Source organism: Mytilus galloprovincialis, chromosome 3 (genome assembly GCF_965363235.1).
Source record: "Mytilus galloprovincialis chromosome 3, xbMytGall1.hap1.1, whole genome shotgun sequence".
Classification (NCBI taxonomy): Eukaryota; Metazoa; Mollusca; class Bivalvia; order Mytilida; family Mytilidae; genus Mytilus; species Mytilus galloprovincialis.
The window spans coordinates 75183842-75205413 of record NC_134840.1 but is presented as its reverse complement, the minus strand read 5'-3'; the positions used below and the strand labels follow the sequence as shown (position 1 = coordinate 75205413).

At 31.2% G+C, this 21572-nt stretch overlaps 1 long non-coding RNA gene across 1 annotated transcript in view; it reads left to right on the top strand.

Annotated features, from left to right (window-relative positions):
• LOC143066565 (uncharacterized) overlaps positions 1 to 21132 on the top strand; it is a 40864-nt gene extending 19732 nt beyond the window's left edge. The window contains exon 2 of the long non-coding RNA XR_012975672.1: positions 20094 to 21132. This is a non-coding gene — a long non-coding RNA (uncharacterized LOC143066565). The remainder of the gene's footprint in view (positions 1 to 20093) is intronic.
• Positions 21133 to 21572: the final 440 nt, after the last annotated feature.

The following is a 21572-nucleotide window of genomic DNA, read 5'->3' as shown; positions in this document are numbered from 1 at the left end:
GAAAGTGTTGGTCACAGGCGAAATAGCTCGAACATAATTCAGTAAATTAAGGACATAGTTATACAATCTTTATGGATTCTGTCAGAGATTTCGATAGACAATATATACTTTTTCCTAATATACTGAGATAGTTGGATCGTTGATGCAAAAGTATGAGGGAGACACCAATGTTAAAATGGTTCGAATAGATAAATACAACGGCATAACATACATGTAAAAACGAAAAGAGAAATAACATTTAAAAAAGGTAAGAGCCAGAAGATCGATCAACAGTATTCCTTAAAAATTAGTTAGGAAGTTTCTGTGCCATTCGTGACATCCATCTTATTAGTCATTACATAAAACTTTTTTTTTAAGTTGATTTTATAACGGCACATATTCGTAGAAATCTAGGATCTGTGATTCAATATGTGAAAAAAGAATTGAATAAAACATGTTAGAAGTATATGAACACTGCTGTAACATCTTTCATCAAATATACTAAAACGTTATCATATATTTTTTTCTCCGAAACGCAGACAAGTTTCAAGACTATATCTTTAATATATAAATCAGCTAATATTAAAAAAAATAATATCATATAAAAAATATTTGAAATCTACGTTGTAATCCATGATATACATATGATGATATGTGGATGTTTTACGTCCGGCTATCCCGTCTGGATATTGCGGACTGGAAAAACCTATTTTAAAGACCGGAGTCTGTTTGTCTTTTAGCCTTCATTTTACTCCGACTGCGTTGGTGTTGCTGGTACGGAGTATCAGGTTGTGCTGCTTGTATGGCTGCTTGTATTGCCTCTTTGATGTCTTCGTTGACGACGGGCGATGTGTGTGGTGGTGTGCGCAGTAGGTCTGGGTCGTCGATGTCAAACCCTTCATGATATACATATACCTCAAGCGATGCTTTATAAACAGTCCAATATGGATAATCAAAATTAAATTTCAAGTTATTATTTATGTTTTTCAGTGTTTAAATTCAAACTGACATCATATTATAGAGGCTTCTTTTAAATGCCTGCATCAAGTCAGGAGCATGACAGTTTTGCCTACTTTTAATTGGTTGATTAATTCTTACATTCGATTTTGTCGGTTGTTATCGACTTCTCCCTATTCAAATTTACCCTGGAATCCTGATCTGCTTTTCAACTATTTTTCTAGTGTTCATTTTTTTATAGAAGGTAGCTTCTGACATGGAATCTACTGAACCAAGTTTTATGTATGCAAACACATCTTGATTGGATGTCATGGAAGATCTTTTTTAAGATGAATGTTGATATGTTTCATTGACATAGACCAACAATTCGTTTCTTTTCCCATAAAAAAATATAACTGAGAAAGGCTAATCACGGGATTTTCCATTATTACAAGAAACAAGACGTTACCAGTAGACAAATATGGACGATTCATCAGTTTGATGATGTTTGTGGTGCTAAACATTTTAGTGTATTAGTAAAATGTTGTGGGATATTGCCTGTATTTTGTTTTTATCGCTTTTGTCTTTGTTTTATCTGTTTAAAATTCGATTTTTCAAAATTCTAATTGCAACACTTATATTTTCTTGTTTTGTAATATTGCTAGTTATATATATTGTTAAAATTTAACAAAAAACTGATTATATTGTAATTTGTTCCTTATAGAACTTAAAATTACAAAAAAGACTGTACGAGCTTCACGTATGACGATTGGATTTGATAACATTTTTTTGCAAACAGACGAGTATGCATTTTTGTAGACAGTTTGCCCTATGATAATCTAATAATGATTAATTTACTAGTATAATCTGAAACGGCCTTTAATAATGAATATTTCCTATTATTCATATTGTTTTACCAATTCAAAATTGTTTTCCCGGAATTCCCGACTTAACACAATCAAATTATCTTCTCAAAATACAGATAACACATCGTTACAAAAGCTCTGTACTTGAAATGTATAAGTAGAAAAAAAATGTGAAGACTGTATTAATATTATTTTGGAGGAATATGTTTTCATGAAAAATATAATAGATGCAAGTCTGCGTTTTTTTTTTTTTTTTTCAAGTGATAGCAATGAATAAAAGACAGCATCAAAAGGTAAAAAATATGAAAAAAAATATCAATAAATCATCAATCAAAAGTCGTGTTAGATCCTTGGAGTAAAATCTAATTAATGCTAAATCTTAGTTCGATTGCGTTTAGACTAAAATACAAACAATTCTGATATATGTAATCCGGTCCATGCATTGTTAACAGTTTATTTTAGTCTTTTTATGATTTGGATATACTTTTTAGTACGATATAAATCAAATATGATAATATGAGTTAAGATATAACGCCAACTTATGTGTCTAATATGGAACACACATTGAGATAGCTCTTAATTAATTTGTAGACTAAAAGAGATTTTGTTTATTGTTTTGGATCTTAAACATCTTATATAATTTCATTGATTGTTTCCTTAACATTTGATGTTTATTGGGACATTTACTTCACATGGTTTAACTTTCTTTTTCCTGATTAACCAACCCCTAAGCTAATTCCAAATTAATGAAAAAAGTATGAGTAACACGAATTTCTAATTGAAGAGAAAGGTCAGGAGAATGAATTTATTTAAGAAGTATTCACAATGCACTCACGCTACAAAACTGAAAATAAACAAAAGTGTTCTGAAGAATTAATCATTTATTGTATAAAGTTGATCATCGTAGATTTTTCCTACTTTTTATCTTATCGAGCAGAAATCTAGAACGTGCTGCAAGAGAGAAGAATTCAAATGAACGAACATGGATTTTTCTTTAATAATAAACAACCTCTATGAATGAAATAGTTTTACTCAGTTAAGTTTATGTGAGTGTGTTCGATGATATTCGATCCTTTTGAGTTTTATCGGTAAAACAACTCTGTTGACGCATTTTTACATTCACGAGGCTATAAGACTCATTTTCTATAAACGATTCATGATAAGGCAGGATTTGAAAATAACTCCGGTCAAATCCTTATATAGTTTCTTTTACAATCGACTCTTTGTTTAGCTTTTTTTTTTAGTATGACGCTATTCATTTGTTTTGCCATTCTTCAGATAAGGGTGACTGGGGTATAGAAATATGGTCACTTGGTCTTCTCCCGACTGGCAGTAAAACGCTTGCCGAAGTGGGGCGTCCGTTTGGCTGTGCGGGATGTATCAAGTTCGCAGTCACGTCCGGTGAGAAGGGGGACGTTAAATCCGATGCCTCGTGTAAAGAGAGTGCCACGCTCCTTGCACGTTAAGAACCCTTGCAACAACTCTTTGAGGGGTCCGTAGGTGGCCTGTTGCAAGGCAAAATTTCTGTCCCTATCCAATATACCCTCATTTTCCAGTGGCAGTCCAAATTTCCCCGACCATCATCCAAGATGGCCTCTATTGTATCAACCTACCTATTGTAATTATTGTGAACTTGTTCTCGTCCTGAATATGCATGAAATAATTGCCACTGGACGTTAAGCAACCAACAATCAATCAATCAATCAAGGTAAAAGCGGAAGAAGGCTGTTTCTTTCTTACATTTTAGCATTACATAATATAAAGGAATAAATGTATCCTACGCGTCTTTGTGAATAAAAGAACAAATCGACTTTCTGTTAAGCCTTTTTAGAATGGCGCTTGTTATTGTACAATTTTGAGATAAGGGAAAAACGGAAGAAGGCTGCGGCTTTTGGACAATTTCACAATGACATGTTTAATATAGAAACACTTCTCCTACACGTCGATGTAAATAAACGACCAAATACACATTAAAGCAAACAAATATTTACTAGTGTTTTATAGTTTAAAAGAACCACATACCAGTGTTTGAAAAAAAAGATAATATCATTAGTTCCTTAATATCATCAAATTACAAAAAGACGAATGTTTGGCGTTTCGATCGTAACAAAAAAAATTGCATTTGTTTAGAAAATCATTTATATAATAAATTCATTTGTAAGTGTTATCTTAAACCACCTACACTGATGAATAATTCCTAAAACATATTCCTATAGAATGTTTACATTTAGTAATTTTTTTCTGGTTATTAGTTTATTGACAGAATAACTGATTTATAATGATTTATATGAAACTAGGCTTTCAACTTTGTAAGAAACCTTTTCAGAGAGATTGAAGAATCTAGTCATATTGCTTATTTCAAAAAGAAATGGCGGGTTTCATGAATGCATGCATTTGAAGTGTTAAACTACCAATGTTGTCATCATTTTCAATATTTGTTCGTGAACTGGTATCACCAGCCCAGTAGTCAGCACTTCGGTGTTGACATGAATATCAATTATGTGATCAATTTTATAAATTTTCTGTTTACAAAACTTTGAATTTTTTGAAAAATAAAACTAAGGATTTTCTTATCCCGGGAATAGATTACCTTAGCTGTATTTGGCACAACTTTTTGGAATTTTTGGGTCCTCAATGCTCTTCAATTTTGTACTTGTTTGGCTTTACAACTATTTTGATCTGAGCGTCACTGATGAGTCTTATGTAGACGAAACGCGCGTCTGGCGTAATAAATTATAATCCTGGTACCCTTGATAACTATAAACATGTGCGTCAATAAAACATCAACACACTAATGACAACTCATCCAGAACGGTACATATAGATTACTATACAGTCTTTTATTAAGGTATTATACTGATGTTCAATATAACTCTCATAAGATCAAATTTAAAACAGAAAAATATTGGAATGAATACAAAAGAAATGTAAAATCTTCACCCGGAGCGGAAGCTATGTATTGACAGAGTAATCAATTCCTGCTATTCATATATCACCCATCATACGATTCTTAAGTCACATTAAGTAGTAACTTTCTCGACAAGAAAGTGTAAAAAGGTTAAAGCGAACCAAATGAAACTGTTCCACAGATTTAACAGAGGTATACAACTGTAGCCTTTGTCCATCTCCTGTTGGTCAATCGATCTTAACTTCTTTAAGTTCTTTTGAATCGTTGAATAGATACAATAGCTATGACTTTCTGTGTAGTTAATTTAATACTAGAACCTTTAAATTTCTTCTAAGGAAATTCATCACTTTTTGATTATTTGACCTGAGTAAAAAACATCTTCTAAATCCAAAAACTACTTGTGATATTATTATATGCAATAGTAATAATGTATTTTCAATCTGTTCAATATGTATAAAGTATATTAAAAAAAATAACATTTTAGAATTTTTCCTCGTAAAATGTTTCTATATTTCTTTTAAGAAGAGCTATAAAAATGAATATAAATTAGAAGATATGGTATGCTTTCTAACCAGACAACTCTCTACAAGAGACCACACGACACAGGAATAAACAACTATAGATCACCATACGGCCTTGAACAATGAGCAGAACCTATACTGCATAAGCAGCTATAACATGTCCTTAAATGGCGAATGTAAAACAATTCAAACGAGAAAACTAATGGCATGATATATTTGCAAATAATAAACGAAAAACAAATCTATAGCACAGCAACAAAAGAAAACCCTTGAATTACAGGTTCTTGATTTGGAACAGGTACAAACAGAATGTGGCGGGGTTAAACTAGTTGGAAGGCGCCAAGATACCCCTCCCCATGTTAACCTGGGACAGTGGTGTAACAGTACACCATAGGAAAGAACTACACAAATCAGTTGAAAAGGCTTAAGTGATCAGATGGATACAAATAGAAATACATAATAGAGTTTATATTAAATTTTCAAAATGACGAATCAAGATATCTGAACGGGAAAATATTGTAACTGTTAGATATTCAAATATTTTTCTTTCAAATTGGTTTGAAGTTTCAGTATCATTAAACCAACAGCTAATAATCACAATTGAAAGAAGACCTAATTAAACTTTAAAAGGGAAAACCTGTTTTCAGGAAATTGATTCTAAATCAGATAAAATAACTTCAGTTTATTCATAAGAAAATGAAGGTTTTCTCATTTTCATATTGGAGCACTTTTAATCAATGTATATTATAAATAGACATTACTTGAATGTTTCAAATCATATAACACAAAGAAAGCATTCGTCATGCGAACAACCAATGACTGATTTAAAAATTCAGTTGTAGACGAGAATTGTCGTGACTAACACTCATTCCTATGGTTTATCATCAAGACATTGGCAAATTATTACATCACTGAAATATATTGATGATCTCCAAAGGCAATATTCGCGTCAGGCCGAAATCTGATGACCGCTTTGCTCTCTCCACGATGTATGTCAAATGTATGTCCTTATCAATTTCAGCATGACATATGTGTTACTACACGTAAACGCATGTACATGTAAATAATGAGAATAAAGTGACAGCATTTGAATAAGCTCTGATTGAGACAAATATTGAATAAGATTCATTCCAATCATGTTTAAAAGAGAAACTTTATAATGATATATCATTTTTATAATAATGATATATCATTACAAGCAAATAGTGTTATCCGAATTTGTCAAAATAAAGCTAAAATATTCGCTGATTAATTCTTGACTTGTAAGTCAATAATAAAATCTGATCTTAATCTGTATTCATGTGACGTTTAATTTAAACCTTTAAGTTTAGAAAGGTTATGTATTTACTAACTGCGTTCAACTATAATAAGGGAAAACGTGTCAACATTGAAAGTCAAACAAGTTGAACCGTGTCGTGGATTGATTCGATCTACAAAAGAAAATCATTCTTATGAAGTAGTATATTTTTAAAATGATATCAATCATACCAATTAAGATGAATCCAATTGCACGTGTTAGCTATCTATGTATATCTTAATTTATGTTTATATCGGGTTATTTGACCGTCAGCGGTCTTAACGATAGTAAACTAGATAACGTCTACAGTAAAATACACACAAAATACTGATAAACATGATCAATTCTATGCATTGTTACTGTTTATTTTAGACTTTCTGCGATTGGGTATATATTTTAGAACGTTATAAATCAAATTTAAGAATTTGATTTAAATTGCTGAACAAATATTTGACAGTTTATGGCCTTTAAGAAAATAAGAACAGTTATGTTATTAAATTAAACAATAACAAGGATAAAACAATAAAATAAGAGAACAATGTCCCAATCGGTCTAAACTTTCGAAAAAAAAATAAAGGTTATACGACAACTGATGCATTTAACAACGGAATTAAATTGTGATAGAGCTTAATGAATGCGTAATCTAAGAACAATTTGTATATTGATTTTTTTTAAAGTTAAACATTTTATGAAATTTCATTGATTTCTTTCTTAGCATTTGATGTTATTGTGGAATTTACTTCACATGGTTTAACTTTCTTTTTCATGATTAATCAGTTCCCCAGCTACTTTATATTTAATAAAAAAATGTATTAGTAGTACGATTTTTTGTATTAGAATGAAGTTATTCAAGGGGAACTCTGTTATTCTAAAAGATTTCATAATGCACGCACGCTACATAATTGAAATATTCCAGTGCTCTGCAGTTTTATTCTCTGTTTTTTTAAATGTACTATTTGTGTGTTTTTTTCTTTAATTAATTTTATATAGGGTTATTCCAAAGACTAAAGTGTAACAGAGAAAACGAAAAACCAAACAAACTGAAGAGTTTAAAGAAAAACTACGCCTACAAAGGAAATATATTCTCAGTTAGGTTTATTGTATGTGCGTTCAATAATGTGTGAGATCTTCTTATTTTCGAATGGTAAAACTTTCGCATAATTTCATATTTACGAAGCCAAGACTTATTTTCCTTTAAAAAAATCACGACTAGTTAGGTTCTAAAACAATCCTGGTTAAATCTATTTATACTTTTCTATAATAATCGACTCTCTTTAGAACGACGCTTTTATTTATTTTGCTTATCTTGAGATCTTAAGGTAAAAACGGAAAACGGAAGAAAGCTGCGAATTTGATACTTTTTAACAATTAACTGAAACCAAAGGTTAAATTTCAGCTACACATCTATGTAAAAAAGATTAAATATGCATGAAAATCAAACATGAATTTGATAGTCTATTGTAGTTTAAAAGAACCACATACCAGGGTTTGAATACTTTTAATACTAACGTCAAGCGAATTTAAAAAGGTATAAAATGTTAATGAAATCTTAATCCCTGTCCATGAAATTGCTCAAACTTATTTACCCGCCTATACTAACTGATCTCGTTACCTGCTGTTTGATCAACCCTTTTATCACTGTGTCACTTATATTCTATTATCAGATTATCCCTATCAAATAATCACAAAAACCTTGTCTTAATTCAAATGCATAGCATATGTTTCTTTAAGTGGCCTTCATATATTCTCGAAGCACAAGCTTTTCTAACAATGATCAACCAACACTTCGTTTTCACCCAGGTAGACATTGCATCAGCCAATGAAAATTCAGCTTTAAATTTTTTAAAGGTGTATATTAGTATGACACAACCAGAGTACCTCAAAGTGTCTATAAAATAGAAAATAGAACGGACAGTTTTCAGATAATTGAAAGCAAAGGTTGGACATAGGATCTGCATTTTAGATTTCAAAACATTACGAAAACACACAAAGTTATAGCCAAAGTGTAGCACCAACTGTGAAGGTAACATTTGATTGCAGTTGTTGAACATTAGGTTGTTGTGTTTACCTGGACCTAAAAACATCTAACTGCCATCAGTAAAACTCCCTCGAGTTTAACAAACCGAGTTGAGATGTCTGTGATATCCACAGATTCATTATTAAGGAACTTTGAAGACAAGCACGTCTGTTTTTTCTGGATGGATTTATAAAACTGACACTGATAGGCGAATCAAATCTCGGATCTATGAAATACCTTGAATTGTTTCGGTTTTTATGTCGGGGCCTGTAACAGTTGACTATACAATAATGTTTGTTATTTGTTGAAGGCCGTACGGTTGCCTATAATAAATGTCATTAACTTTATTTGAACTTCGATGGATAGTTGTCTCTAGGCAAACATTTCCAATCTCTTTATTTTTATGCATACGGAATGTATCACGTTAGTTTGTAAAGGAGTATTTCGTATACAGATTAAGCAGGGATTGTTTAACTATGAAAGCCTAACGTATCGTAACCTTGTGCTCATAAGATTTTTAAAGAGGTTTTTGCGGAAGTTAATGTGCCGATTAATTTGCTATTGTCAGATATAACGTTTATTGAATTTGTTTTCAAAGTATGAATGTGCATTTGTTTTCTATTTGCATAAATGCCGTTAAAACTAAACACGCTCCATTATAAATCTAAATAAGAAAGTTAGGTGTCAGTAATTAAAGCAATTTCCTTTGAATTAAACAATTTGCACTTACATTCCTCCCTTGTTAAACAGGGAAACCATGGGTTCGTGCAATCATCTCATATTTATATACAACTTTTGCACGAATTTGTTTTCAACAAATGATTAACTGAATTAAACTCAAAATTGAAGGATTGAAGTGCAAACATCATTTTACCATCTTCACCGACTCAATATATTGGTAATATTGCCCACAACGTTAACACATCATAAACACTGTCAATAATAATTCCCTACGCATATTGTTGGTCAAAGGTGAAATATCGTGTACATTCATCAGTCAATTAAGGACATAAGTTTACAATCATTTGGATTCTGTCAAAGATTACGGGAGTCAATTCTACTATTCCAAATGCATTTAGACTGTAAGGTCGTTGATGCTAAAGTACAGGGGAAACGACAATGCAATCATGATTTGAATAGATCGACATCATCATGACTTCCGCGAAAGAAAAACTATATCTAACAAAACAAAATACATTGAAAAAAAAAGATTTCCATGAAAAGAGGAATGAATTCAGTTGTTCAAGACAGGTGAGAAGTTCTTGTTCATTCGTGGTATCAAACCTATCAATCATAACATAAACTTCGGGTTAGTGTGGAATCATTTATATTCGTGGATGCCAATTTTCGTGGATTGCGGAACATTTGCCTTTTCGTGGATATGTAATTTCGTGGATTTGCCAAAATCTGCATACAACCTGATAGAAAATTTGTAATTCGTTGAACATTTAAATTCGTGGTTTCCCCTAGACCCACAAAAACAACGAATTATGGTATTCAGCGAATAATAATGAATCCACAGTATAACTCGACTTCATTAAGGTAAACAAAACGAATAGAATGAACACAGGATTGTGGGACGACAAATGGCACAGAGTCGTAAACATCTATGATATGAGACTTAAATATTGTAATCAGAATTGATAAAACACGTTAGAGGTATATGAATACTACTGAATATACATACCAGAATTGTAATTTTGTATTTAATCCAGATGCGCGTTTCGTTTACAAAAAACTCATCAGAGACGCTCGCTTCAAAAAAATTATAAGTCAAATAAAGTACAAAGTCGACGAGCATTGATGCCCAAAAATTACTAAAAATCTTGCCAAATATAGCTAAGGTAAACCAATGATTAATAAAAAGTGAAGCGTGAATAATCAGAATTTTCATTTCTATTTCCTTTTTTAAGGGTGGTCATGTTTCTTTTCATCCAAATCATATTCATACAATCGACAGTTCATTGATTGTTACGCAATTGTATAAAAAAAAGAAACCCTCTTTTATTAATTTTAACACAGAGTACAAAGTCAAACAGCAATCTAAACTGTACATCAATGTTACTATGAAATTACCTATTATTAAGAATATGTCGAATAAGTTTTAAAGAACAGCAAAATAACTTTTAAGATAAAACTTAGACACTTAGTATTTGGATATAAATCTTCTGAAGAAGAATATTTTGACTTTAACTATTTTTTAACAATTGTGGGTTTTGAATTTACATAGCCTATTACATATCTGATCAATAGACCAAAAATGTCAATGTTTTCTCAATTTTTCACAATGAGTTCAATAGAAGAGTATGTTTGAAAATTAAAAGTAATGTTTAAGCAACTATTAAAAAACATGTGAATAGTCGTATAAAGTGATAAAGTGATATTATTTAATATATATGTGATGTACAAAATGTCATATGTATTTTACAACTAATCACTACCCTGCGTGATAAGTGGATTGTAACAGGAAACATCAGGAGGAGCTTGGACTCCTAAAGGATATTGTAACAAGCCAATATTTGAAATAAATATTTAATTATGTTCTTAAAAAAAAAGAATATGTCGATCTGTACCAAGTTAGGATTATGGAAGTGGTTTTTCAATTGTTCCGTTGATGTGATAACTTTTCCTTCTGTCATGTTTTAGGGAATTTCCATTTTTAAAACTAGAGTCTGGAGCCTCTGGCCTTTATTAGTCTTGTATTATTTTTAATTTTAGTTTCTTGTTTACAATTTGGAGTTTATTATGGCGTTCATTTTCACTGAACTAGTAAAAAAAACAGAGATGCTTCGTGTCTTATGTAATTTGTGTATGTAAGAAAATAAAAATAAAAAGTGCCCAAATCATCTTCTGTGTATGAAGATGTTAGATTCATTTCAGTTTGAAATACTCTATAGTCTTATTGCATAACAGTTTTATTTGGAGTTCAGTATGGCGTTCATTATCATTGAACTAGTAAATATATTTGTTTAGGGACAAGCTGAAGGACGCCTCCGGGTGTGGGAATTTCTCGCTGCATTGAAGACCTGTTGGTGACCTTCTTTTGTTGAATGTTCTATGGTCGGGTTGTTGTCTCTTTGACACATTCCCCCTTTCCATTCTCAATTTTAGACTTTTGATTCGGTGATTTTGTTTTACTTTTTCATAGCAGGATTATTGATAGAACGGCAATGCTCACAAGGAATCTACTGAACATAGGTTAATGATGAACACAAGACTTAGTTGAATGTCATGGAATATCATTTTATATATTGAATGCTGATATGTTCTATTGTCATAGCTGAACACCCGTTTTCCTTTCACTCTGGCTAAATTATGACTATAAATGTCAACAATACTGAATAAGGAACAGTTTATCCATATATACTTAGTTTTCAGGCTTGTGAGGAGTTATATTTGGAGGTTATTACTAGTTAGGGCCAAGTGAGCTTTTCTCATCACTTGTCGTCGTCGTTAACTTTTACAAAAATCTTCTCCTCTGAAACTACTGTGCCAAATTTAACCACACTTTTCCACAATCATTATTGGGGTATCTAGTTTGAAAAATGTGTCAGGTAACCCGGCCAACCAACCAAGATGGCCGCCATGGCTAAAAATAGAACATCTGGGAATAATGTCGATTTTTTCTTATAACTCTGAAACTAAAGCATTTAGAGCGTCTGACATGGGGTAAAATTGTTTATTAAGTCAAGATCTATCTGCCCTGAAATTGTCCGATGAATCAGACAACCGGTTGTTGAGTTGCTGCCTCTAAATTTGTAATTATATGGAAATTTTGCCGTTTTTTGGTTAATATCTTGAATATTATTATAGATAGAGATAAACTGTAAACAGCAATAATGTTCAGCAAAGTAAAATCTACAAATAAGTCCCACTGACCAAAATTGTCAGTTTACCCCTTGAGAAGTAATTACCCTTTATAGTAATTTTTTACTAATTTTTTGTTAAGTTTTGTAATCTTTTACAAAAATCTTCTCACTACTGGGTCAAATTTAACCAAACTTAGCCACGATCATTATTCCCTCTAATTTCAAAAATGTGTGCGGTAACCAAGCCAACCAATCAAGATGGCCACCGTGGCTAAAAATAGAACATAGGGGTAAAATGTCGATTTTGGCTTATAACTCTGAAATCAAAGCATTAAGAGCAAATCTGACGAGTGGTTAAATTGATATCAATTGCCCTGAAATGTTAAGATGAAGTAGACAACTGATTGTTAGGATGCTGCCTAAGAATGTTCAGTGAAGTAAGATCAACAAACACATCACCATCACCAAAACACATTTGTTTCATGAATCCATCTGTGTCCTTTGTTTAATATAAACATTGCACAAGGTGAGCGACACAGGCTCTTTTGAGCCTCTAGTTTGGTTTAGCCATGGTTTTGTCTTATCGAGATCGACTATGCTTTTTTATTGCAATAGTTACCATTTCTAGTTTGGTTTTAGTAATATATTTTTAACATTGAAAAAAACTTATAAATATGGTAATTGGTTGTTCAGAAAACAGAATTACAAGAAGAGTGCATCAGCTTTACGTATGTCATGATACTTGGATCGTTATAGGTTATGTGCAAACAAGCAATAACGAGTTTGTTGAGATTATTAGTCATACTATGATTTCCTTTGCGAGTGTAATCTTAAACAGACTAGACAAACGCAAATTTCCTAAATTCAATTGTTTCACTAATTGATAAGTTATAATATTTTCCAGTAGTTCCAGACTGTACACAATCAAATTATCTTATAAAAATATACAGTACGCTTAGTCTAAAAGGCTCTGCATTTATGTAATACGAAATGAATATATAGAAAAAAATTGAAAGTATAATTATGAACAAATTTGTCATAAATACCAGGCTGAAAACTTGAATGCCAGTTGAGCGATTTGTCTACAAATAGTAACAACTGATAAGTGACGATCTTATTAATAAAAAAAAGTTAATAGATCAAATACAATGCGAAGTTGGAAAGCATTGATGACCTCCAATTCCGATCAGTAATTTTGAAAACAATCGTGTCATTGTGTATATAATTCCCTCTAATAATCATCAATAATAGGGAGTCCATTTAAAATTTCATTCATTTCTTTTTAAACCTTGAAGTCCAAATCGTTCTTACAAATATGATTAAATAAATATCTATACTTTTAAACGAGAAGACCTCATTTTGTGTGTCGCTTCCCTTCCTTCCCCAATAAATTAATCACCATGCCTCTGTGTCCTATAGGTACCATGCATAGTCGCATTTGTCATCCATTCTTAGAATTATTAGGTCTTTCCACCTTTCCGTGGAAAGACCTATTGGATTTCTTCTGCTTATTATTTTTTTTTCTTCTGCCAAATTTTTTTCCTTCGCTGTTTTTTTGTTTTTGTTTTGCAAGATGTCGCTTAGATATTTGGAATATGATATCGAACAGTTTATACGCTTTTGAAACTGACACTGCCAAACCGAATACTTTCCCATATAAGAGTTATCTCCCTGAACACTGTTTTTCTTGTTATCTCTAAGGCTTCGCAACCGTATAAGAAACCGACGAATTTATTTTTCCAAATTGCTCGTTACATCCTCAGGTTCTTCTGTTTTATTTTGACCGAAGCCGTATAGAAATTCCATATGAGAGTTATTTCCCCTTTTGTATTTAAAATTTTGAAATGTATTTTTTACTGGAAAACCATAAGTGATAGAGGCCTAGGGTCTGTTGATTTGAAGTCCTTGGTCCAAACAAAATAAAATGGGGTCAAGGTCAAAGGTCAAGGTCATGTTCAAAATTTTGATTTTGGCTTGTTATCTCTCATTTTCAGAAATCTTATAAGATATCGACAAAATATTGTCACACAATTGCTAGTCACGACATGTCATTACACATAAATTTTAGTCGAAAGGGTACAGAAACATTTGATGGGAGTTTTCCCCCCTTTTATATCTAATATCAGTCATATAGTAATATAACGCATTAACAATATAAAGTAGAGACCTGGAGTCTTTTGATTTGAGGTCCTTGGTTTATGACCTTGAAATTGAGCTCAAGGTCAAATGTTAATTTAACGTTCTAGATTTTGACCTTTGCTTTTACCTCATATGTATTTATGTTAAAGCTATGATACTTTTTCCTTTCGGTTGCAAGCAATATGACGTAGAAACAGCTCACCGGAAGTGACCTTTTGTAAACCGGAAGTAGCTAATTTTTGTTATAAATTATTGTAAAAGTATCTAAAACCATATATTTTCGGAATCAGCGTCAAGTAAACTATAAGACAATACCGGAAGTAACATATTTTGAACCGGAAGTAGAAAATTATGACCCTTATTTATATCCTTTTGTATAGAAACCTTATATTTTTAGAATCAGCGTACAATAAGTTGTCATTTTACGCTGAAATTAATATTTTAAAACAAAGTTTTAATAGTTGCATATCAAAATAGATCCTTACTGGTGGAAAGACCTTCAATTGTTCTCTGAACAATTGGTTTTTAATTCAGTTTGAGTTATTTAGGGAGAAAAATGAAGAAAAAGGCGTCCAGATATTGTTTCCGTCATTAGACCGACCTTAAACTTATACCCAAGACTTCCGATTTTAAACTTTAAAAGTGGGCTAAAGGGTTATTTTCATGCAACGTGTTTTGTCACTTTTTATTTCACGTGCAGTCGTGAAAAAGGTTCGTTATTCACCGTGTTTTGTGAAATCGATAAAAAGATCAATGTGCACGAAATATTTAGTTGTTCATTCATCGTGAAGTGGCAAATTTACCTTGCATTTTTCTGTGCAAATACCCCCTTTACTCCCCAGAAACATGATTTTCATAATTTCAGGGGGAAAGAGCATTTATTTTCGCGTTATTCTGCATGTATACCATTATTATAATACTATAATATATAGAGACTCTCTTTTTAATATAGCAGTGATCGCCGTGGAGAACTTAAAACTAGGAATTGATAGTTAATAGCAAATACACTTTATTAATATTTTATTTACTAGTATGTTCATAGAATACAGCAACGCGAAAATCATGGAATTTTACAGAAAATAAAACAAATAACGGACTTTGGAATAAAGGGAGAGGGCTTAAAATAATTGTTCTGTCACCAAGTTCCTATGACTCAGTTTGATACTTTTTCTAAAATTCTCCAGACATAAAATCTTTTACAAAAAGTAGTCCTACAACAGTTTGCATACTCTTTATACCCACGATTTCACCAAGGCACTGTTTCAAAGGACAGATTAATATAAAATTGCATGGAAAAGCAATTAATATGATTCACCATATGAACATTTTAGAGTTTATTTTATTAATGTTGTTGAGGAACTGATTTTTTTTTAAATCCTAAAGCATTTAATAACAGTCAAAAACACATAACACATAACAAAACAATATAAAGAGAAAATCTGAAAGCAAATAAGTTTTTTCTACACCAAAAAAGAGAAGAGTGGCCTTTTTGATCTATAGAATCTTGATGACAAAATATCATTTGGCGCCAAATCAAGAGATCAAGATAAGCAATTTTTTTGTGTGATACTATTGAATCGAACTAATTTTCTTATATCCTCTAAAGAACCACAGTTGTGCCTAACGTCTAACGTGAAAGTGATTACTCACTAACTATTTCCCGTATCGTTTAAGGGCATGTTATGAACATCCTTTAATATTTATCAAAGTATGACTCATCCAATTGCAAATTGAGTTTCTTATTGGTAAAATATCTTGACTGTATATATCTTTATTAAGAAAAATCTAAAACCAAATTAAACCTGACAGAATCCACGAAAATTAAATCAAAACAATGCATAAGTCATTCTTATTCGATCTGTAATGATGTGTTCAAAATATATAGCTTTTGTTGTGTTGTATATAGATGCAAACGTCAATTCTAAGATATCGATATAATTGCAAAGTTGTCTTTTTTATGTATTAAAGACGAAAACAGAATACATTCATATTTTATACCGATTGTGAAATTTTTTACTCTGTGAGTGAATTCGGTAGGCGGCTGATGTTTGTTCACGAAGAGACGATTACGTTTTCGATTACCTTTTTGGAGTTCATATGATTTCCTTATTGTTTGTTTGCTACCCTGATTTATGTCTTTGTAATCGTTTAAATAAACTCATCATAGATACCAGGACTAAATTTATTATATACGCCAGACGCGCGTTTCGTCTACAAAAGACTCATCAGTGACGCTCGAATGCAAAAAAGTTAAAAAGGCCAAATAAAGTACGAAGTTGAAGAGCATTGAGGACCAACATTCCTAAAAGTTTTGCCAAATACAGCTAAGGTAATCTATGCCTGAGGTAGAAACTTATTTGAACATCATCAAACGATGGTCGCCTTAATTTTCCATCTTTTATTGTAATATTAACTCTTGAATTGAAATAAAACGAAATTAATAATTTTTAACAACATTTTCCAGTAAAGATAATCGATATTATGAAACTGTGATAAAAGTAGATATAATAATTCTACGAACAGTTCTGACAGCTAATTTTGTTTTTATAAAGTTAAATGGGAAAGTCTTGTTTATCTTTTCCGTTGAAACAATTAATAATTTCTTACTCGATTGAAATATAAAAAAAGTGATCAGGTATTACTTATCGAACTATTTTGATTTTGCTTTCATTTATATGATATTTAAATAAATACATTGCTTTTTAATACAAATCCAAAACATCTCTTAATTGCAAACAAAAATTTGATGATTAATGTTTTGAATCTACTCAAGGAAGTAATGAATACATCTAATGTATTATTAATGCCAAACGCATTTAAAGATCAACGAATTAGATGCTTGTGAATTCAACAAATCCTGCCATATCAAGTTGTGTAAAAAGCTCTTCGACACTTTCGTAACGGTTACAAATTTATCTTTTAAACAATACACGTAAATGTTAATTCCAACTAATATGCCGTTTAAAGAGTTGTTTTTCATAAAGCTGCGTGCCATTCTTTGATATTGTGCGTCACGTTTGGTTCGATTCCATCTGAAATATATAATTTACAATTCTATAATTGATCAATTATAGTAGCTGACATGTTGCTAAGCTACGCAGAAATTTACGTTGACGTTTTGAAAGAAAACAAAATCACTGAAACTCAACAAATTAACATTTCATCATAAAACAAAAACCTCATTTGTAATGTTATGTTACAATAACCATAGATATTTACTTGATATATTTATATAGCAGTTATGTCAACGTATATTTGTTGTTACAAACACTCGGAAGGAAGTCTTATTTAGACAAAATGCGTGTCTGGCGAACCCTTTTAATACAATTGTATATACCGTTTGACGTGTCAATTCACTACACCTAAACTGTTTATTCGATTATCTTTCTAAAATATAATTAATGTTAATGTGGATTTATGTGTCATATAAAGAGTTCTCATCTTTAAACTGCCATCGCTGAATGGTGCTCAATATCAATTGGAATTTTCATCTGAACATACGAAATAGAATTTTGAAGCTTGTAAGCTTCTAAATTAGACAGGAAATGCATAAAAAATTTTGGCAACAAAAACCAATATTTTACTGACAATCCAATAAACCTGTCCCAATTTAACAAAAAACAACTGACTAAATGTCAGGTTTCCACCAAAAATCATAAAAATGAAAAATTTAAATCGACTATATGCCAAAGGAGGATATTAACCACAAAAACAAATATAGATAGCTTGCTATCTTAAGCAATATTAATATTCTGCAATGACAAACATTCCAAATGTTCATAGGAAGGTACTGAAATAATCAATGAAAAAGCTGATTTGTCCTTTACCTCAGTCTTAATACATATAATAACCAGGATTTCACAATCTGTAATCAGTATAATTCGGTATGTATTTATAAATGGGCCCATAATTGCTCTTTTCTTTAGTATTTTTCTGTTATCATGAAAGTGTACACAAAATATGGTATGTACTGTCATCGATTTTTGTTTTTTGTTGGTGAAGTCATTGTTTAATCGCCTCACTGGTGAGTCTTTTGTAGATGAAACGCGCGTCTGGCATACGCAATTTAAGTCTAGTTCTATATCTCTTTTATTGGCGTCTTTGTTTGATAAATTTGTATGATTTGTCAGTCTGTGATGAATGTTTCACAGTTTTGACTGGAGGGTCCCACGCATTGTCACATTAGTCTTTTATCATTGTTTGGGTAGCTTACCCAATATTGTCAATATAATATAACTAGAAACAACTGTCATGAAATTGGGAGTTTCAATTATCTATACAGCCAGTTTACCCATCATCTTCCTTTGAAAATGCCTATATGTATACCAAATCAGGAATATGGCAGTTGTTTTTCCCTTGTTCCGTTGCTTGATAACGTTTGATTTTGTAAGTTTAGCTAGACTTCCTTTTTTTTTTAATTTACCTGACAGTTCAGTTTTGTTGGTTATATTTTTTTTTTTTAAATTATTTCTAAAATATTTCTTGATATTTACGCTGAATTTAACTTTACATTACATTTCCCTTTACCGGATATTAAGACCGAGTAAAACAGAGTAAGCTGTAAAGACACCGGAATCTAAAACGGGATTTATGGCTTTTTCCAATAAATATTTTCAAGGTTATAAATGGCTTTATCAATGAAAAATTGTTGCATTTACATGTTGTTAGAATTCTTATATTGAAACGTGACTTTTGGATCAGCTTAATGCCACTACCATTTTCTTAAAAACAACTCTAAAAATTACACTAGAAAATGTTAAAACAAGTTGAAGAAATGAATTAAACTGACTGACTGACTAACTAACTGAAAGTGAGAAACTTCGACCATTAGTTTTTAATTTCTTTACTTTTATTTCAAATAATCGATCATAGTTGAATGTATTGACACAACACTAGTACAACTGAATCTAATCGGATGCCAAGTAAATGTCAAGTATAACAAATAACGTTAACAATATCAATAGATAACATATATGAAATAAAAAGAACACGGCTCTAATTTACACAAAAAACACAAGTGAAAGCATTCATGTATATGAAGGAAAATAAACACACAAGATAATTATAGTCATCAAAAGTACCAGGATTATAATTTTATACGCCAGACACACATTATCAGAGTCAACAGTAATTACACGATGTTTAGATCTCACAAATGAAATAAGAATAGACAATCAAGGGTAAACAACACACACAAACTGAAGAAATTACATAAACTTCAAAAGAACAAGACAAGAGCTTTCGGTCATTAAATTTTACTCTGTATTCAGAATTCAACACTTTGTGCAAAGCATGTATACCGATTGATTGTTTTCTCAGTCGGAGTACGATAAAGTTTTATGACCATTAGGCCAGTAGCGCAGACGTAAGCAGTCTCTTGTTTTCTATTCCATTCAACTCCACGTTTAACACTCATCCGATTTCTTTTTATTTCGTGATAATTAGTGCAAAACGTGGTTTGTACAAGAGTGTCATATACGGCCATTTTGATTCGTGGACTTTCTAATACATTTGTATTAGTGTTACCTTCTATAAGTTAAATATATACTTAAGGATTTGCATATGTATTAGTGATATGAAGTAATTGTGCTAAATTAATAAACTTAAACAATTTATTTCAGTGTGCTTTGAGTTGACAGAACAAAGGATTATCAACAGCGAAAAATTTCCAGAGACTTCCAGAAGTATGCATGATTTCAAAGGACATGATAAAAAAATTCCTGAAAATAAAGACACTCAACGACATATGCAGATACACGTTTTATTAAGCAATATAATAGATAAATTTAAGTTAGCTTTCCAAAGACCAATTTATGAACACATAGACCGAGATAAAAGGTCGGTAGAAACCCAGCATAACAATACAACTACTGACAATAGTAACAATTCTTCCGAAAGTGATTTTACTTTAATAACAACAACAACAGGAATTCGACAAATTATTGTGAAAGCAATTACGTCATATCCGTCAAAAGGAACCAGTTATATTGCGTCAGTAACACAAACTGAAAGTGAGAAGACATGTGACAATGCAGCAGCGTGTTTGTATCCTTACGTGTCTTACTTCGCGGGAATTGTGATGTTTCTTCTAATTGTGTACTTGACTATTGTATTTGGAAGATGTGTTTGTGATGATTCATACTAAGTAAAATGTAATAAGTTTGAAAAACAACGAATTTCTGCAACTGGGAACCAGACGAAATAGTGCTAGCATCCATCTTTTAGTACAATTGATATATTTGTATTACCGATATCAATTTTCACATATCAATATGGAGCACTCATTGTGTTTAAATCAAATTGTTCTAATTCATCACTGACAGACAAAACATAGACATGAGGGTCTTCTTAAATCAACTTTTAAACAAATGTGATGAGAAAAAAATCAGGAATACAACATGTACAAAATTTCGAAATCGAGTAGTTCAAATAATTTATCAGCAGCGTCTTTAGTAACAATTGATGCATTTTTCCACATTTTCTTAACTATCAAATTACGGGTTTTATCTAAAGTTTATTTATTAAGAAAAATTATTAAATGGTATTAACTGGATAAACATGATTTTCTTTTTCAGACTTTTAAATATTTCATCCGTTGAAGAAAAATTATTTCAATGAATTAATTGAAATTAGATTGAAATAAAGTTTTGGATTTTCAAATATTTTTGCGTTTATTGTAGTAATTCATCTCTAATGCAATGAAATTTGTATCGTTAGTATTACTAATTTTAAATTGTAGTCTTATAGAAAATTACTGTATAGTTTTATAAGATAAATGTTATACGCCTTATAAAGAAAAATGAAAACATGAATATATCACTTCCCGTTTCAACGCAAATTATAATCGTTTGGATTTTTTAAGCAAACAAAATAAATGACAACAAGACTTTTTTTATGTGAGGAGAATGTTTTGAACATTATACATGTATATTGCGGACATTTGTGCATATTATACTTTTTTCCTAGTGTACATATAATGTTTAGGAGAATCTACAACAAATATGATTTACCTAGCTGCCCTACCGTATATATTACGGTCCTTGTGATATTTTTTGACATTTTCCGTACAAAATTGTCCATAATATATAATGACAATAAGA